We start from the raw sequence: 17,135 nt of genomic DNA, 5'->3' as shown, positions 1-17,135 counted from the left end.
TAAAAGCACAAATAAGCAACTGGACTGGTGTTTCGCAACAAGATTTGTACTTGAAAGGGCAGTTTAAGTATATGGTCTATACCCAGCCATGAGAAAGCATCCAAAACCTATATTAATAAAGATGCAACCATACCAGCAGAAAGAGTTAATCCTGACAAAACTGTGGCAGAAGGGCAAAGTATTAAAATTGGAGACAGCAGAATTTTGTAGAAAATGATTATTCACTGTACACCTTGCAGAAGAGAAACACATTTATCCCATCAGTTAGGAAATGTTGAGAGGCAGGTGTGAGATTCTAGTTGTATTCAGCTGTCTTCAGAGGATTTTTTCCTGGAGGATCAAAGACTTTTTTTTGATGCAGATCAGGCTAAGGAAGAAATAAAAGTTTATCCCACAAAAAGTGACTAGGCAAAACAAGGACTCTGCTTCTCATTCTTCTGACAACAAAGTTCATAGACAGACTTTACCAGTGAAATCTTTTCCAGTGTTCCAAACAAAAATGCTTGATAAATAGAAAAACAGCACATGACTAGAAGACTCAGTAGTACCTTGGTCTTGAACCAGTCCAGTGTTGGGAGATAGAGATGAACAAGAAGATCATTTGTGAAGAAACTGGTGAATAAATTGAACACTATGACTGTAAATCATCACTCCTATTTGTGAAATATGGCTTTGCAAGAAATAGTGGCTGAAAAGGACTGGATATTTGTTGACTTTGTTAAACATGTGGGTAGTCAAAGTATGTACCCCAATTGACATTATTAATGTTTAAAAAGACACTAAAAGGAGAAAAGCAACTGTAAACAAAACAGTTTTGTTTTTATTAGTATTTGCATAGAAATATTTCATGATATAAATTGAATGTTATATGTAGTAAAGCAGTTTCATGTAATGTATAGTCAGGGGTATTTTAAATGTGGGCAAAGTCTTTTCAGTGACTATTCTAAATGTTAAAGATATTAAAGTAAACAAGTATTTTTTTGTTGTAAGAAATATAGTCTTTACAGTATAACAAGAGAAGAATGGCTTGATAAAAGCAAGGTTAATGTTACTATGCTGGGATCGCACCCCGCTAGGGTTGAGTTTAAAATGCACTGATTATATTATATGTAGTATTAAGATATTTGTATCATATTTTTGCAAGGTTGAATGTCTAGATTAATGCTGTTAGGTGTGTTTTGTAAGGAAGTAAGCTTTAAAAATAAGATAAATGGTGAAAGCCATGACAAAAATGCTAAGTTTCTATATCTGCAAAGATATTGCCTTTTTTCCTTAACAAATATTAAGTGTGAGTCAAGAAGTCTGCAGCTGAAGGTAGCTGTACATTCTTTTCTGAGTGAAATTTACAAAGAGTCACTGCTAAGTACTTTTCCATGGAGGTGAGCTTTCTGCAGGTGCACGCAATTAATTATGAGGGTTCTGAGCATTTCTTGCTGAGAGAAATGCAAAATTAAGGGTACAGTGGCAAACAGTTCTGTGAAAAATAAAGTTTGAAATTATGGGAAGTGAATAAAAGCCTCTCTAGTAGTCTTAATACTTGAATGCATTTAATAGAACAGTGTACAATATATTTAACGCTAGCCAGTGAACTTTTTCTTAGGGCTAAAAGTTAATATTTTCTGAAAGCATACAAGAAGTTTTTACATCTGGGAGGGGAATGGAGATAAGAAAAGAACAGACAGCAGTCAATGTAAGTAGGAACGCAAAATGTAGCATGCACTTTAGCAAAGGTAACCTTAACTTTAGGCTAGGTAATGCCTGTGGATGCAGCTATCAATTTGGTATAATTAATTCTGTGTGGAGAGCTAAACTTTATTTTTTGAAGTTTTCTTTGTTCTAAGTTAATACGGAGTAGGGGTGCTTTAAAATATATTTAGTTTTTTGTTTGAGAATTTTCATTAAAACAAAAAGTGTTGAAAAAACATCTTGGAATGTGAATGGCCTTACAGCTATAAAGAAACATATTCAATTATATTAAGAAATGTCAAGTGCAAATAGCAATGCTTTAGAAGACATATTTGGAAAGACATGAGAATGTGAATTTGGCAAAGGATTTTAGGATGGATATTCAGCAGAATTTTAGGGACTGAGGAAAAAGGGAATAATTATACTAATTGCTAGAGGGGCTCCAATAGTGGTAGAAGAGGGAAGAAATGAGAATAATGGAAGATCTGTCATAGTTAAGGGGCTATTGGCAAGAGAAGAGGATTACACTGGCATCTATTTATATTCCACCAAATACTGTTATTATGGAGTTTTAGAAATTTGGGAGAAATAATCAGCTTTCAGCAAGGTATATTACTTAGGGACCTGAACATCATTTGCAATAGTGAGGATGCTGCAGGGGGGCCTAGAAGGGAAAATGTAACAAAACACTGTACATTTCTGAAGAAATGTTGAAAATATTTGGTAATGAAATTTTGAATTCAGTAGCAGGAATTCAGACAGAATTTACTTTTTCCCCAAGGCAGAATAACTGGGCTAGACTAGATATAAATTATCTTTTACAGGAACATTAGCATTTAATTGAAAACTTTGACACACATCCAATAACTATTTCAGATCATGCACCAATAAAACTAAATAAAGTAAAAATAAGACAATGAGGCTTTCCCACCGGCCTGTTAAAAACATAGGAGTTTAAGAAATGGGTAGTGAAAATTGAGAGTTATTAGGGTAGACAAATATCTTCTGAAGTTATAGTTAGTGAGTTGGATAAAGTAAAAATGGAGTTCAAAACAGGGTAGATACAAAAGAGAAACGATATTGTTAAAAAGTAATAGGAATTGCTTAGAGGGTCTGACAAAGGTTAAAGTGTTGCAGAATAAGGGAAATCTCACAGAACAAGAGGAGAAACAAATACACAGTGTTAAAGAAAATAAGGGACCATCTGGATAAAGTACAAGAGTTTAGAAAGATTGCTGTTATGCAACTACTTTTGATGACTCCAGCGCAAAAAATTTTAGCACAATGACTTGGGGAGCTGAAATTCAAAAGAGTTGTTGCCTAATGTAGGTAGATTATAAAAAGAAAAATAACCAGAGATCCTGTAGAGGGTTTAGAGATATTTAATACATTTTATGAAAATTTGTATAACGTACAGAAATGGGGAAATCAAGGAAAAAGCACAAATGGAAATATTTATGGAAAATGTAATTATGCCAAGGTGGATAAGGCTCAACAATTAACAGTTAAGATAGGAGGAGATAAGAAAAAATGGTGATGTAGAATCAATCTTCTGAAAAGTCTGCAGGAACAGATGGTATTCTTGTGAAAGTTTGGAAGTTAGAAGGGAAGAAAGTAATAAAAATCTGGAAGATTTTGTTTAACATTATTTTAAAAGGAGGGGAAACACCAACAGCTTTGAAGAAAACTGTGCTGGCTGCATTACCCAAGGACAGTAAACACCCAGCAGACCCAGATTCATACAGACCCATTTCAATTTAAAACCACAATTATGAAGTGTTTTATGTCTGTACTAATTAAAAGAATGGCAAAAGTGTTACAAAAACCTGATAGATATGGATCAGTGTAATTTTGTGGAAGGTAGGTAAACATTTGACAACATTAATAATAATATTAATAGAATACTGATCCAGAGGGAAGCAGGATGTTAAAAAAATAGCACTGTTGTCAGTGGGTCTTGAGGTGGAGGTAGCATTTGTGAGAGTAAGCTGGACTTTTGTGAGTAGGGCAATGAAAGCATTTGTATTCCCTGATGCAATAATAAGGTTAATTAGAGGGATATGTGAAGAATCAAAGGCAAGATTTAAAGTGAAAGGGTTCCTGTCTGATGAGTTGTGTCTGAACATAGGAACCAGGCAGGGATATCCTCTTTTCCCTTTGTTGGTTGCTTTATATTTTGAGCCAGTGGCAAACAAAATAAAGGACTCAGAAATACAGTGCTATAATTGGTATAGCAATCAAGAAAAGTCGGCTTATTTCCAGATGATATTATTTTGTAACTGATAAAACCAGAAAAGAGGATCTCAGTGTTGTGGAACATTTTGAGACAGTTTCATTTTTTGGGGAGATATAAAATTAATGAAGATAAAACAAGGGCTATAGCCATAAATTGAATACCCACACACAAATTGATTCAACAACACCCCTATTTATGGGAACACAATAAGATGAGGTATTTACGAATAAGGATTAAAAATGCTTCTGTTATAGGAGCTAAGGATATGTGGAAAGAAACTGAAAAGATAATACAAAAACTGAGAAACTGGAAGCACTTGTTTATCGATATGGATAGTAAGATATAAGCAGTGAAAATCTGTTTTAGTCCCTTTAATTGTATATGTGGGTCAGACATATTTTTATCAACCAGAGAAGTTGTGGACAATAATTAATAAAGAGTTGTGTGAATTTGGTCACTCACGGCAGATAAATAAAATATAAATGTATTGTTAAAAGGACCAAAAGTAAGCGCTTTCATGGTTCAGCATAGCCGCTTCATCAGATGAAGCGGCTATGCTGAACCTCGAAAGCGCTTACTTTTGGTCCTTTTAACAATAAATTTATATTTTATTTATCTGCTGTGAGTGACAGAGGTTTTTATTTTTGTTTATTCTTGTAATTTTTACCTTCATTGGTCACTTTCCTTGTGGGAGACTGCTTTTGCTTTTTGTATCAGTTGTGTGAATTTATCTGCGAGGCAAAAAGGGCAAGAATTATGTGGACAAGTTGATCCTTCCAGTGGAACACGGAGGTTTAAGATTACCTGATTCAAAAGGATATTTTAGAGCAACACATTTAAGGCTTATATACATAACATAAGCAGGTTATAATTCACAATGGAAATGAATGATGATGAAGCAGGGAGGAAGTTCAAGAAATAGAGAGAGAGTGGGATTTTGGATGCAGATCCTTAAGGAGAAAAATAACCATACAGAATATTATATTCATATAGTAGCAAAAAGTATTCTAAGATCTAAGCCAACACGAGAATGGAGATTTTGCCAATAGGGATGGTCACATGTGGTAGTACAGAAAATAGGCAAGAAGGGATTGGAATTTACTGTAGAAAACTGGCAAACGAACCAAGGTATTGGGAGCAAACAACTAGAGAGAAAAAGGTAATACTGTGGGATGAGGCCAATAAGATGTTTGGAATGCAGGTAGAGAACATCTTCCCTAATTGTTATTTATATCAGACTATAGGCAAAGAGAAAGGGATAGGGGAATCTTAAGTGAAATACCTGCTCTGAAGGGGATTTTAGTCTAATCTAGAACAGAAGCTGCTATTAAAAAAAGGATAATTAGTAGGGCATATAAGCTATTGCATGATAACTATAAGAATCAGTTGGAGGAAGTTAAAAAATGGGAAGAAAGACTGGAAAGATCAGTTTGCAACAGTGCAATGGGAGGACATATGTTTGATTTGCAAGTATGCAACAAAGTCCAGAAGGGTTAGGATCTTTACTTAGAAGTGCTTGCATAGGTATTTTTATACCCCAAGCAAACTGCAAATAATTTTTACTCAGGTAGATAGCAAATATTGGAGTGTGATGGGGAAGAAAGAGGTAAGTGGGAACATGTGTTATGGCAGTATAATGAGTTGGCAGATTTTAAAAATCCCCTACAAAGTACTCTGTCAGAAATATTGGGTGAGCAAATGGCTTTTTTAAGCTGCGACACAGGATCTGGATTGCATATATACAGTGTAAGGCTTTATTCATTTTAATTATGTTTAGTGCCAAAAAACAATTACTAGAAAATAGAAATCAAAGTCTAAACCAACTGCATTTGAAGTATTGAATATGACAAAAAGAGAATATAAGTGGAAGAGGAATCATTAGAAAATGGAGACAGAATTAACTAGAAATAGATGGAAATTGTGGAAACAATACATGCAGAATAATGTTCAGGGGGAGGAGTGAGGTTTAAAAGAAGGTAGTAATTTAGCAATTTATGTCATGCTGGACTGATGATAATTACAAATACAAAGTATGAGATCTGTAATCTATGTAAATGGAAAATATGTTGATATGTTTTTTTTTCTTTTTGGTCAATGCATGTCTTAAGTGATAATTCAGTAAAGGTTTTTTTATAAAAACTTGACATAACACCCTTGAAAACAGATAACTGTTGTTTAGTGTTACCTCCTAAAATTGACAAATATTAGCTGACTGTATATGTAATAATGCTTGAGTTAGGGTTTTCAGGCATCTGTATTTAGGAAGTATGTTTTCAAACTTGTCTCCATTCACTCGTGCTTTACATCAAGAAAGGAAATGACAGGGAAATGAATACCATGCTTACCATGGATGGCCCTGGCTACAGATGTATTTTTTGTTTTGATGGCCTTCTAACATTGTAGCTTTGAAGTGTTTGGTATCAACATGTGGTGTACAGCTCAAGAAGTACACATCAGTGGTGAAATAATCAAATAATGCTGAATTTGTATCCCTGATTTAAAATAAAACAAGAGGGGGGAGTTGTTAGAGTATGCTTAACAAGGTATTAAGGTTGAAAGTAATTCTGCTTCAAATATGTAACATAAGGTATAAAATAAAAGCTTGCTTAAATGTAGAAATAGAGTTTAGCAATATGTGATTAGCATCCATACTAAATGACTGTGACTTGAAAAATAAGGAATTTGCTTAATGGACATGTTTCCTACAGAATCGGCAAGAATGTATGCTTTTCACACTGTCAGCAAGAAAGCTGACCTCTTGCAGACTTAGCATGTATGCATTTCACATTGTCAGTAAGAGCAAAAATGTAAAAAAAAACATGATGCATGCAGCTTCTTTAAAGAATGGACAACAGGAAAGCAATCTGTACATGTTTCTATTATGTGAATGTTAAGCAAAGAAATTTGAATGGATAAGCTTTTATCAAGTCAGCATTTGCACAATATGTTTCCTTAAAAGACAATACCAGTATTATTTCTCTACAGGATGAAAATATATTTTTCTGCAAACACCAGCTAACAGATGTTTTCACACAAAGAGCAAAATAGAATACCAAGGAGAAAAACAGGATGTAAAACCACTATAAAGAGACTATAGCAGATAACATTGTTAGAGATATTTGTATAGGAACACCCATTTGTTCCGAGGTAATATTGTATCTCTCACATCATCCATGCTGTTTGAGAAGTAAAGTAGCACAGTACTTGAAGTTGTAACAGTAGTTTGTGTGATTTGTAATAACAAGTCATTTATTGGTTATTGCTTTTATGACAGTTTGATGCTGCATCAGTGTATATTCTGCAAGTTTCTGTGGGCAACAGACTGTGAATGCAATTATAACCAGACTTTGATTTCTGCAGAATCTAGCCAGCAAGACCTTAGTGTCTTAAGAAGACTTCAGTTCCATCACTGTAAGCAGTACCTTGATAATTAATTTTTCCGGTAGTAAATTGCATTATTATTTATAACTTTTTTTTAGTTTTGTTTAGTGGATTTAGATCTGTTTTATATCCCTAAGTGAATCAGTTTAAATACTGACATTCATTTTAATGAGCAACACAGGAGAATACAGGTCTTATAACAATATCACTCCACAGTATTGCAGTAAGTTTCTTTTTTTGGCATACTTTCATATAAAATTTCTGTTCACTGAAAGCAATAGAGCAAATTAATCCTCCTACTAAAGCAAGTGTAACTATTATGAAAGAATACCAAATTTTAATCTGTATCCATGTAGGAGGTGTTTTGTGTGTGTTCAGTTGTATTAAGTTATCAGTTGCATTTTGTTCCATATGGTGGTGATTAAATGGGGGTTCATTTGAGTCACTGATTTTTTTTTTTTTAGCATCGTACATTACAGCACGTTAGTATCACAAATATGTCACATCACAAAATAAATGCTATTTTGTGAAGTAGAAAGCAAAAGTGATGCCACACACAGCTCAACATTTTAATTTCAAATGAAATTCATTCATTTGGAACATACCCCTCAGCTGTCCAGTGTTTCACAAAATGTCCAGATGTTTTTGGTCTGTTCATCATAATATTTTTGGTTTGCTGTTAAATCATTGAGGGTTAAAGTCGCTTAATAATGACTTACATTTGAATTTCATACTTCATCTTTGTCACAAAATGTATGCTAACTCAACTCCTGTTATTTTAGCAACTTCGTAATTTTATAAGAGCAATATTTAAAATCTGTCCAATGTTTGTGCCTCCCCCCATTATTTTAGGCTTTGTTCAGATTTATTGAGCTAAGTTTTTAAGTGTGCTTGAGAACCTTATTGTGTTAATATTTGTTTTCCCCTTTATGTTTAATAAAATGAAATATTTATTTTTAACGTGCTAGATGGTATTGTTTCATTCAGATTTATTTGCTTTGCACCTGAATGGGTCTAAATTTTGCTTCTTTTTGTTTTTATTTAGGTAAGTAGGTAGATGCTGGACTCGGAGTACATATTTTATCCAAGAAAACAGCAGGGAAGATTACAAATTGAAGAGCAAGGAGCAGGAAGCAAACACAACGCATATTATATTCATAGCAGGTACTAAATATTGTCTGAACTTAAAGATGACTCTGCAGTGTTATAGCTCTCTTATTGTTCAGAGATGTCTGGCTTGACTTTTGCTCTTGTCTGTTGTAATTCAACTGATAGGACAGCTAACTCACTGTTGCTCTCCTAGTAACTCGCACTGTTTTGTGTTATATTGCATCGTGTGTGTGTTCTCAAAATAATATCCTTATTCCCATGTCATTGTCATAGGATAATTTATTATTTCTTTTTCAAGTAGGCAGCACCTACTAAATGCAATTATCTGTTTTCAGATGTGACCTGGCCTGGAAACTTTGATTTGATTCAAGTACTTGTTTAAAGTCATAAAGAATACTAATGGAATCAAACCCACATTTGTAGAACAAAGCTCATTAGCATATTTAATTATAAATTCTTAAAGCTGGATATGTATTCATTTTACATCTAGATGCTGGCAAGGAAATGTCATTTAGATTCAGACAGTCCAAAAGTATGTTAGAACGTCAGGACTGAAAACCGCCAATTGCCATATTGAACCATTTGTCTGTAAGTATGTATCAAGTGTTAATTACTCTTGCCTGTTGCTTCTTTGATGTAATGCTATTTTGTCAGTTGGTGATTCTTAACAAAATCAATTTGCATGCATTTTAACTGTATAGATGTCATGTAAATTTAAGCATGTCAAAGCTATTTATTAGCATAGTAAAATTAGTAGCGCTGCAGTGGAACTTGTTTTTGGTGTAAACTTCATAAATAAGGAAATGCGATCAAACATTTTAGTCATTTTAATATCTGTGGAGTATATTTACCTCAAGAAGAAAATTAAATATGCAGTTTAAAAGAGTTTGTAATTGCTTTCTGCAGTTTTTAACTTAAAAGCATAGTGCAGCCTGCTAAGCATGCTTTCAGACATTGGACTTTGTGTTGGTACCAACTAAATGGCTCAGCAATTACCTTAGACAGGTCAAGCTATCCACTGGAGCAGTACTGCCTTCCCCTCATCTGCCAGCCCCTCTGGGTGTTCAACAGTGCCCTTTGCTATCTCTGCTTCTGTTTTCTGTCCGTCATTGCATGGGAAAAATGTATGCTATTTTTTTCTTTGTTCCAGACTTGCTTATTACTTTCATGGAACACTTCTCTGTTCAAGCTGTGAAATCTGCTAGACTTCTTGAGATCATCAGGCTCATCTTAGACAGTGAACTTGAGTATAACATCCATGCCGAGTCTAACATTACAAAAGTGTATCAAAAGCTTGGAATACTCTACACAGACAAGACTTGGGTATCTCCATTCTCATGCTATCCAGCCTGATATGTCCTAAACTTTGAAAAGTAGTCTGAAATAGGATTGCATACTTTGCTGTCAGCATATCTTCTAGATGTTCTTTGTGTTTCACTGTTGCAGTCATCACATTTGGGGTTATCTGCTTGCAGTAGCCCTCAGTCAGCTTGATTATCAAAGTCTTGGGTCCTGCGTCGGTTGCTGTCTCATCTTCCATGGTGTCGGGTAGTCAGGGGTATAAAGCATGCAGCCAACGCCATTTTATCAGTCTTTCTTGCTGTGCAGTGCCCGAAGCCGAAGCAGTTCGCAAGTGCCAGTCGGCCGACTGCTGAAATTTACGTTTTCGAGTTTCAGAACCAAAGTCTTCATCTAAGCTAAGTACCCCGTTGGGGAAACTTTTTCTTGTTCTAAACCAATGTCAGTAAAAGGCAATAATTGTATTTCTTGTGGAAAGCAAATACCTCATACAGATTTTCATTCGTACTGTATTCCTTGCCTAGGCCCTGACCACGATGTACCTTTCTGTCGATTTTGTGCCTTATTTAAACAATGAACTATTCGTCGTCGGTATATTTAAGCTTCTAAATATTTTGGTACTCTGTTCAATTACCCAGATAAGCCACCAGACTACCGACATTCCAAAAAAACGCAAAGATAAAGACAGAGACAGACCGCTTAGGTCCAAATCTGCTAACGACGCTTCTCCTAAGCTAGTCGCCAGTTCACTGGTACTCAGTGAGGTACTTTCGCAGCCCCTTATACGCGCTACTTCAGATTCGCAGGCCTCTACTGAGACCCATTCGGAGTCCGGTATGCCGCATGATGCTTCAACTGTGGAACCTGCGGATGTCTGTACCTTGGATGGGTCCGGAGCCGCTGTGCAGACACTGGCTTCTGAGGGTGTATTCAGGCCTACTGTCTTGCATATTAAACCAACGCCATGTTCTTCTTCTTCAAGGCCTAAAACTCGATCTATGCCTAAAAAACAATGCCCAGACCGCATAGTCAGGCCACTATGCCTGAAAAACAAATGATAAAAATGGCTGAGGACCTTATTATTCTAATCGGGGGAAGCCACCCTTCCCCCTCTAAGAGACCGAAAACTGGTTTTCCTTCTGATTCTTCTGATCAGGATTCTGAAAGTTCTGTTTTCTCTGATGACCAGGATTTGCCCTTATCCACTTATGAGGATTCTGATGCAGAGGACTCCATTCTCTCTGCTTCCCTTCCAGAGGATTTGTCTTTTGGTGAAACCATGCATACTCTTAGGGAGCATTTCCACTGGGAAAGCCAGGATTACTCGGACTCCAAAAAGAGGCTTAGGGAATTCTTACTTCTGCCTCAACACAGGCCTTTAGCTATCCCTCCTGTACTGGACATTGTAGATGATGCCTTCTTGGAATCTAGCCTGGCCCCTGACTCTTTACCTCCTGCTCCCAGATACCTGACTCTCACAAGTTCCTCTTTAAAAATCCTACTGCGGATCCTGAGACCATTTCACAGGGACCCAAGGGCATTAAGGCTACTCCTGCAAAAAATCCTACCCCCTGTGATAGAGATTCCAGGGTACTGGATAGATGGGGAAAGAAGGTATACACTTCTGCTACTTTAGCCATTAGGGCCTTAAACTGCCAGTTTCATATGTTAAAGTATTGCAGCATATTATTGGATTGCTTAAACAGAAAATTATGTTGATTCCTGACAGTGCTGAAAGTAAAGAATTACAGGATTTAATGCATTCTGCTGAACAAGTTGGAAGACATACTTTGCAATGTGGTTTTGATTCATTAGAGGCATCTTGCAGGGCTGCTGTCACTGGGTCTGTACTTAGAAGGCATGCTTGGCTTATGGAGCAATCTTTGCCAGATCATGTTACTGGATGGTTTGGCAACAAAGCAGAAGAAGTACTTAAAAAGATGGAGGAAAAAGCTAAATATATGCAAACTGTTAAAGATTTCCTGCAGGTACACCCTCCCAAATTTAGTAGGCACTGGCCCTCTAAGAATTGGTCCTTTCCTGCCTCTTCCAGGCCTTCTCAGTTCAAACCCAGAACCAGCAGAACACCCAGGCTTCAGTCCCAAGGTACTCACAGGCCTAAACAGTGGGGGCGCTCCCACTTCCAAAGCAGGGAGTGGTAAGACTCCCCCCTATGGTAAACTGTCTCAATGACTTAACTTTAAACCTTCCAAGCCCTGCTCAACTGACTGTTCCTTTAGGGGGAAAGATTACCCTGCATGCAAAAAACTGGGAACTCATTACCCAGAACAAGTGGGTTTTAAATATAGTTTCCCAAGGATACAGATTCCACTTCAACTCCTTACCAACACCAAACGGCTGGCCAGACCTACCCCCAAATCAGTGGGCAGAGTCTCAAAAGCAAGTTCTCTCTCTTTTAAGCATCAGAGCTATTCAGCCTGTTCCAGAAGAATGGGGACAAGGTTTCTACTCAAGACTTTTTCTGGTAACCAGAAAAGATCATTCCTGGCATCCTATATTGGATCTGTCTATCCTGAACACATTTTTGGTAATCCCAAAATTCAAGATGCTAACTCTTCATCAGCTGCTTCCCATGCTAGGTAAAGATGCCTGGTTGGCAACACTGGATTTAAAGGAAGCGTACCTGCACATCCCAATAATGGAATCTTGCAGAAGATACCTACGCTTCAGAGCAGGCTACATGCACTATTATTTACAAAGTGCCTAGCTCCAGTCATTGCATTTTGCAGGCAAAGAAATATTCAAATATACCCATACATGGATAATTGTCTAATTCAGGCAGAAAGCCAGGACATACTATTAAATCATCTGGCATTTGTAAAGAAATTGCTAACTTTTCTGGGGTACACCTTAAACGAAAATAAATCACATCTTTTACCGTGCCAACAAATTGTATTCTTGGGATCAAGCTTGAATACAACTTCCCAGATGGCCTACCTCATGCCAGAGAAAAAAGTTAATTTTTAACAGCCTACTTCGAACTACTGGCCACAAAGACCCAGCTATCTGCAAGGAAAATTCTGCAAGCCCTGGGGTTCATGGCCTCCTGCATTCTACTAATTCCATATGCAAGACTGCATATGAGGAAACCACAATGGTATCTAAAAAGCCTATGGTGTCAACATTCTCAGGATCTAGACTCAATGATTCCTATCATACCTTGTCTACATATAGAGTTCCTTTGGTGGGCAGAGGCCTGCCACCTGAACAAGGGACTGCATTCACTCTACCTCCTGCCGCCCAAACCGTAACAACAGACGCATCAGACTATGCATGGGGGGCTCATTTGGCAGGGCAGTGCATTCAGGGCAAAAGGAACCCAAGTCAAATGCACCTGCATATCAGTCAAAAGAAATGTTAGCTGTACAGTATGCTCTGACAGCCTTCAAGGACCACATTCTTCGAGGACAATTATTGGTAAAGACCGACAACACCACTGTTATGTGGTACATAAACAAGCAGGGAAGGAACTCACTCTTACTTTCTCTGCAGACTAGAGATGGCTCTGTGGAACACAGCCTTGAGCTACCAGGTGCACCTACAGGCTCAATTCCTGCCAGGAAAGCTAAACACAAAGGCAGACGACATAAGCAGAAATCTCATTGACCCACATGAGTGGAAACTGGAACCAAGGATCTTCAACATGTTGAGAAACAAATGGGGGAGCCCAAAGATAGACCTGTTTGCCTCCCCCCAGAACCACCAGTTGGACAAATTCTGCACAAGGACTCCCCACAAACAAGCTTGGAAAGTGGATGCCCTGTCCTTCACCTGGAAAAACCTATCAGTTTATGCCTTTCCCCTCTTGCCTCTCCTCTCCAAGGTACTACTAAAGATCAAAAAGGACAAACCAAGGATGATACTGATTGCACCAGACTGGCCACGCCAACACTGGTACCCCCTTTTGCGCAGTGTGTCATTACTGGCACCATGGCACCTGCCTCAGACACCTGCCCTGCTGTCCCAGCAGGAGGGCCAGATTCTGCACCCACAGCTTCAAACCCTGAACCTGGCAGCCTGGTTAATTACCTGATCTCTCCTTTACCATCCTTCAGTAAGCAAGTGTTGGATGTCATTCTGGCGGCAAGGAGGCCTAATACTAGAAAATCCTATGCTGAAAAATGGAAAAGATTCTGTTCCTGGAACCAGACTCAGGACATGGACACAGCAGTGCCCATTTTACCTCAGATACCCCAATATTTAACTGAGATGCTTCCCAAGGACCTTTCCTTTTCCACCATCAAAATTCAAGCTTCAGCCATTTCAGCTCATTACAACACAGAACCACCCTCTTCTTTCATCCACTGCTGAAGCAGTTCCTCAGAGGGTCAAAAACATAAGACCACCCAAGAGATCCCCTACACCAGCCTGGGACCTTAACTTTGTATTCGAAAAACTCACTCTACCTCCTTTTGAACCAGCTGCAAATTCTGAGTTGAAATTCCTTTCTTGGAAAACAGCATTCCTTTTCGCCATCACTTCAGCAAGAAGGGTGTCTGAATTACAGGCCCTCATGGCAGTGGAGCCTTTCATTATCTTTCATGCGGACAGGGTGTCTCTCAGGACCAATCCCTCTTTCATGCCCAAGGTGGTATCCAGTGTGGCCCTTAATCAGTCCATTCATTTGCCAACCTTATTTTCTAATCCACAGAACAAAGGGGAACGGATCTAGATGTGCACAGACAACTACTTGGACAGGACTAAACCTCTCAGGAAATCTGAACAGCTGCTGGTTGCATTTGCTGCAGGGGCAGAGGGGAAGGCCATTTCAAAGCAAACCATTTCTAAATGGATAAGCCATTGCATTCATTTCTGCTATAAGCACCATGGAAAACCTACCCTGCAGGGGATAAGACCACATTCAACCAGGGCTGCATCTACCTCTACAGCCTTTCTCAGAGGTGTCCCTACCAAGGACATCCTAGAAGTTGCTACCTGAAGTTCTGTACATCCCTTCACCAAGCATTACCATTTGGCTATTTTCTCTAAATCCAGAGCTGGCTTTGCCACTGCAGTCTTGCAGGGCCTTATAGCTGATCCTAATGCTATCTAATTACCACCTCCCATCCTTAGCTTTGGGAATCTACCCAAATGTGATGACTGCAACAGTGAAACACGAAGAACATAGTACAGTTGTGTACACTTACCATAAATGTGGATGTTCGAGTGTATTCACTGCTGCAGTCCTGGTTACCCTCCTTCCAGCCCCCTGACTTCTATTTTCTATACCTCTATTCTTGTTTACTATGCTTAAAGCTTTCTGCTGTATTTGCTTTTTGTTGGAGGTATAACCTTGTATATAATTGCTTCCCATTATGGGGGCACCTGACATCTGGGGCAAGAAAAACTGGTAAAATGGTGTCGGCTGCATGCTTTATACCCCTGACTACCTGACATCATGGAAGATGAGACAGCAACCGAAGCAGGACCCAAGACTTTGATGATCAGGCCGACTGAGGGCTACTGCAAGCAGATAACCCCAAATGTGATGACTGCAACAGTGAATACACTCTAACATCTACATTTATGGTAAGTGTACACAACTGTACTTTCTGAATATCGCTAAGCCTTAAGCTTAAATGGTTAGAATTTCATAATTTTCTGAAACTTTTCCAAATAATGTGGTACACAGGCAATAATATTTCAATACAATGTTCACTATTTTATGCAATAGTGATCTACTATATCCTCTTGGAACCTCTTTGTTTCACTGGTGCCTTATTACTACAAATCTGTCCATCTACCCTTATATAGGGAAAGTCAACCTCCACTGTCTACAGAACAAAATAATGAAATAAACTTCCTGTTAACATTCAAAAACTTGTCCTCAAATAAAGATTCAGAATGGCTATCACACAGGTTCTGTGTGATATTGCTAAACAGGGATCAGGTGATCTGCATAATTGTGAAAAATATATCAGCAAATTTTTTTTTTTTATGGCAAAGCATCTGGGCTTCCCTTCTGAAGGGTCTTGTTCTCACAACCCCCTCCCCTTATTTGTAACAAGCTATGAGGCTCCACGATTAGTAAATAGCACAGAATTCCTGGATTTTGGTAATCTTTTTTTTTTTGGTTTTGCAGATCCCCTCATTCACATTCAACAATGTTAATTTAACTCCCATCACGTCTTAGCTTTTCCTGCTTGTACTCTGGATAGCACATTCTGGTATACCTTAGGGAAATCTTAAGTAAGAAGGTAGCATTTTTGTCTAGTGAGAATTTCGTTTTAACACATCATCTGGCTGTGTTCTTTTGAATGATTAACTGACTGTGCAGCCCAGCATCCCTGGCTATTCATTAGACCTTTCAATGCAATCTGAGAAAAATCCACACAGGAGTTTTTGCAGATAAGGTTGCCCAGATCAGGCACTTTTCCCCACATGATGCAGCCTAGTGCATGACAGATGTTTATATAAATTGCTGTGACTTATTTTGTGCTGTGATAATTTTTGTCAACTTTGAGTATGTCACAGATGTTGTTTTTTTCTTTCAGATGTACCTGTTGGGTGTGATTCTGAGCTGAAAAGGTTAGCTTGATTATGTCTTGAATGTCTAGGTCCAGTAGTACACCAAGTTGTCCAATCCCTTTGAGGATGGAGATTTTTGTAGCTATTAAAGAAGTCCTTATTTCTCTTTTTCATCAATAAATAAACAACTCTTTTAATATATTTAACATGAAAGACTACTGCCTCTGTGATCTGCCCTTTCTAGATACAGTTTCTGTGCTGTAAACTGTGCACAGGTAAATTCTTGTTTTTGCTCTCATAATCTCTGGATTTGTGTTATTCAGGTTTTAGATCAAGACACAGCAGCAAAATTACTGTCATATAGGTAGTTGGTGATCTCCTTATGGCAAATGACCAATGGCTGTATTCAGTCCTGCTTCTCCTTTATGCCTGTAAGCAGCATTTGACACCATGGATCATTGTATCTTGATTAAGCACCTTCTGTCCCAGTATGGTTTAATTTCCAAAGTATTTTCGTGGTTTACCTTATCTGGTCAGACATTCCAGACACTGATTTGCTAGGGTGCCACAGGTTCAGTTCTGTGTCCATTATTGTTCAAGATGTGTATGCTTTCACCGAGAGAAGTTCTTCAGTGTAGAGGTGTACTTTAATGATGATTTGCTGATAATATTCAACAATCCAATTCATTTGCATGTTTCTGGCTTGGTTACTTTGGAAGATTGCTTGGCAGCTGTGCTTCAATGGATGGTGAAGGCCCATTGGAAATTTAACGTGGCAAAAAACTGAGGTGATGCTAATGATTCTTAACATTCATTCATTCAACAGTCACAAGTTACCCTTCTTCTACCCTTATTTTGTATGGGGAGAATAGACTGGAATTTTTTTCCACATGTATGATTATGTTGTGATTCTTGAAAATATATAGACACTTAA

General features: G+C 37.9%; 1 protein-coding gene across 4 annotated transcripts in view; it reads left to right on the top strand.

Annotated features, from left to right (window-relative positions):
* Nucleotides 1-17,135, top strand: part of METTL8 (methyltransferase 8, methylcytidine) — a 1,591,180-nt gene that overhangs the window by 20,127 nt on the left and 1,553,918 nt on the right. For 3 of the 4 annotated variants that reach the window (XM_044075524.1, XM_044075523.1, XM_044075522.1), the window contains 2 exons: nt 8,349-8,467; nt 8,904-9,001. The gene's annotated coding sequence lies outside the window, so the exon portion shown is untranslated. Of the gene's footprint in view, nt 1-8,348; nt 8,468-8,903; nt 9,006-17,135 lie in introns of all 4 variants that reach the window. The other variant, XM_044075521.1, reaches the window with a different exon arrangement.

The sequence above is a fragment of the Protopterus annectens genome, chromosome 6.part1 (assembly GCF_019279795.1).
Source record: "Protopterus annectens isolate FY-2018-M chromosome 6.part1, PAN1.0, whole genome shotgun sequence".
In the NCBI taxonomy this organism is placed as follows: Eukaryota; Metazoa; Chordata; order Ceratodontiformes; family Protopteridae; genus Protopterus; species Protopterus annectens.
The sequence above is the reverse complement of the archived record's forward strand: the minus strand, read 5'-3'. Positions and strand labels throughout refer to the sequence as shown.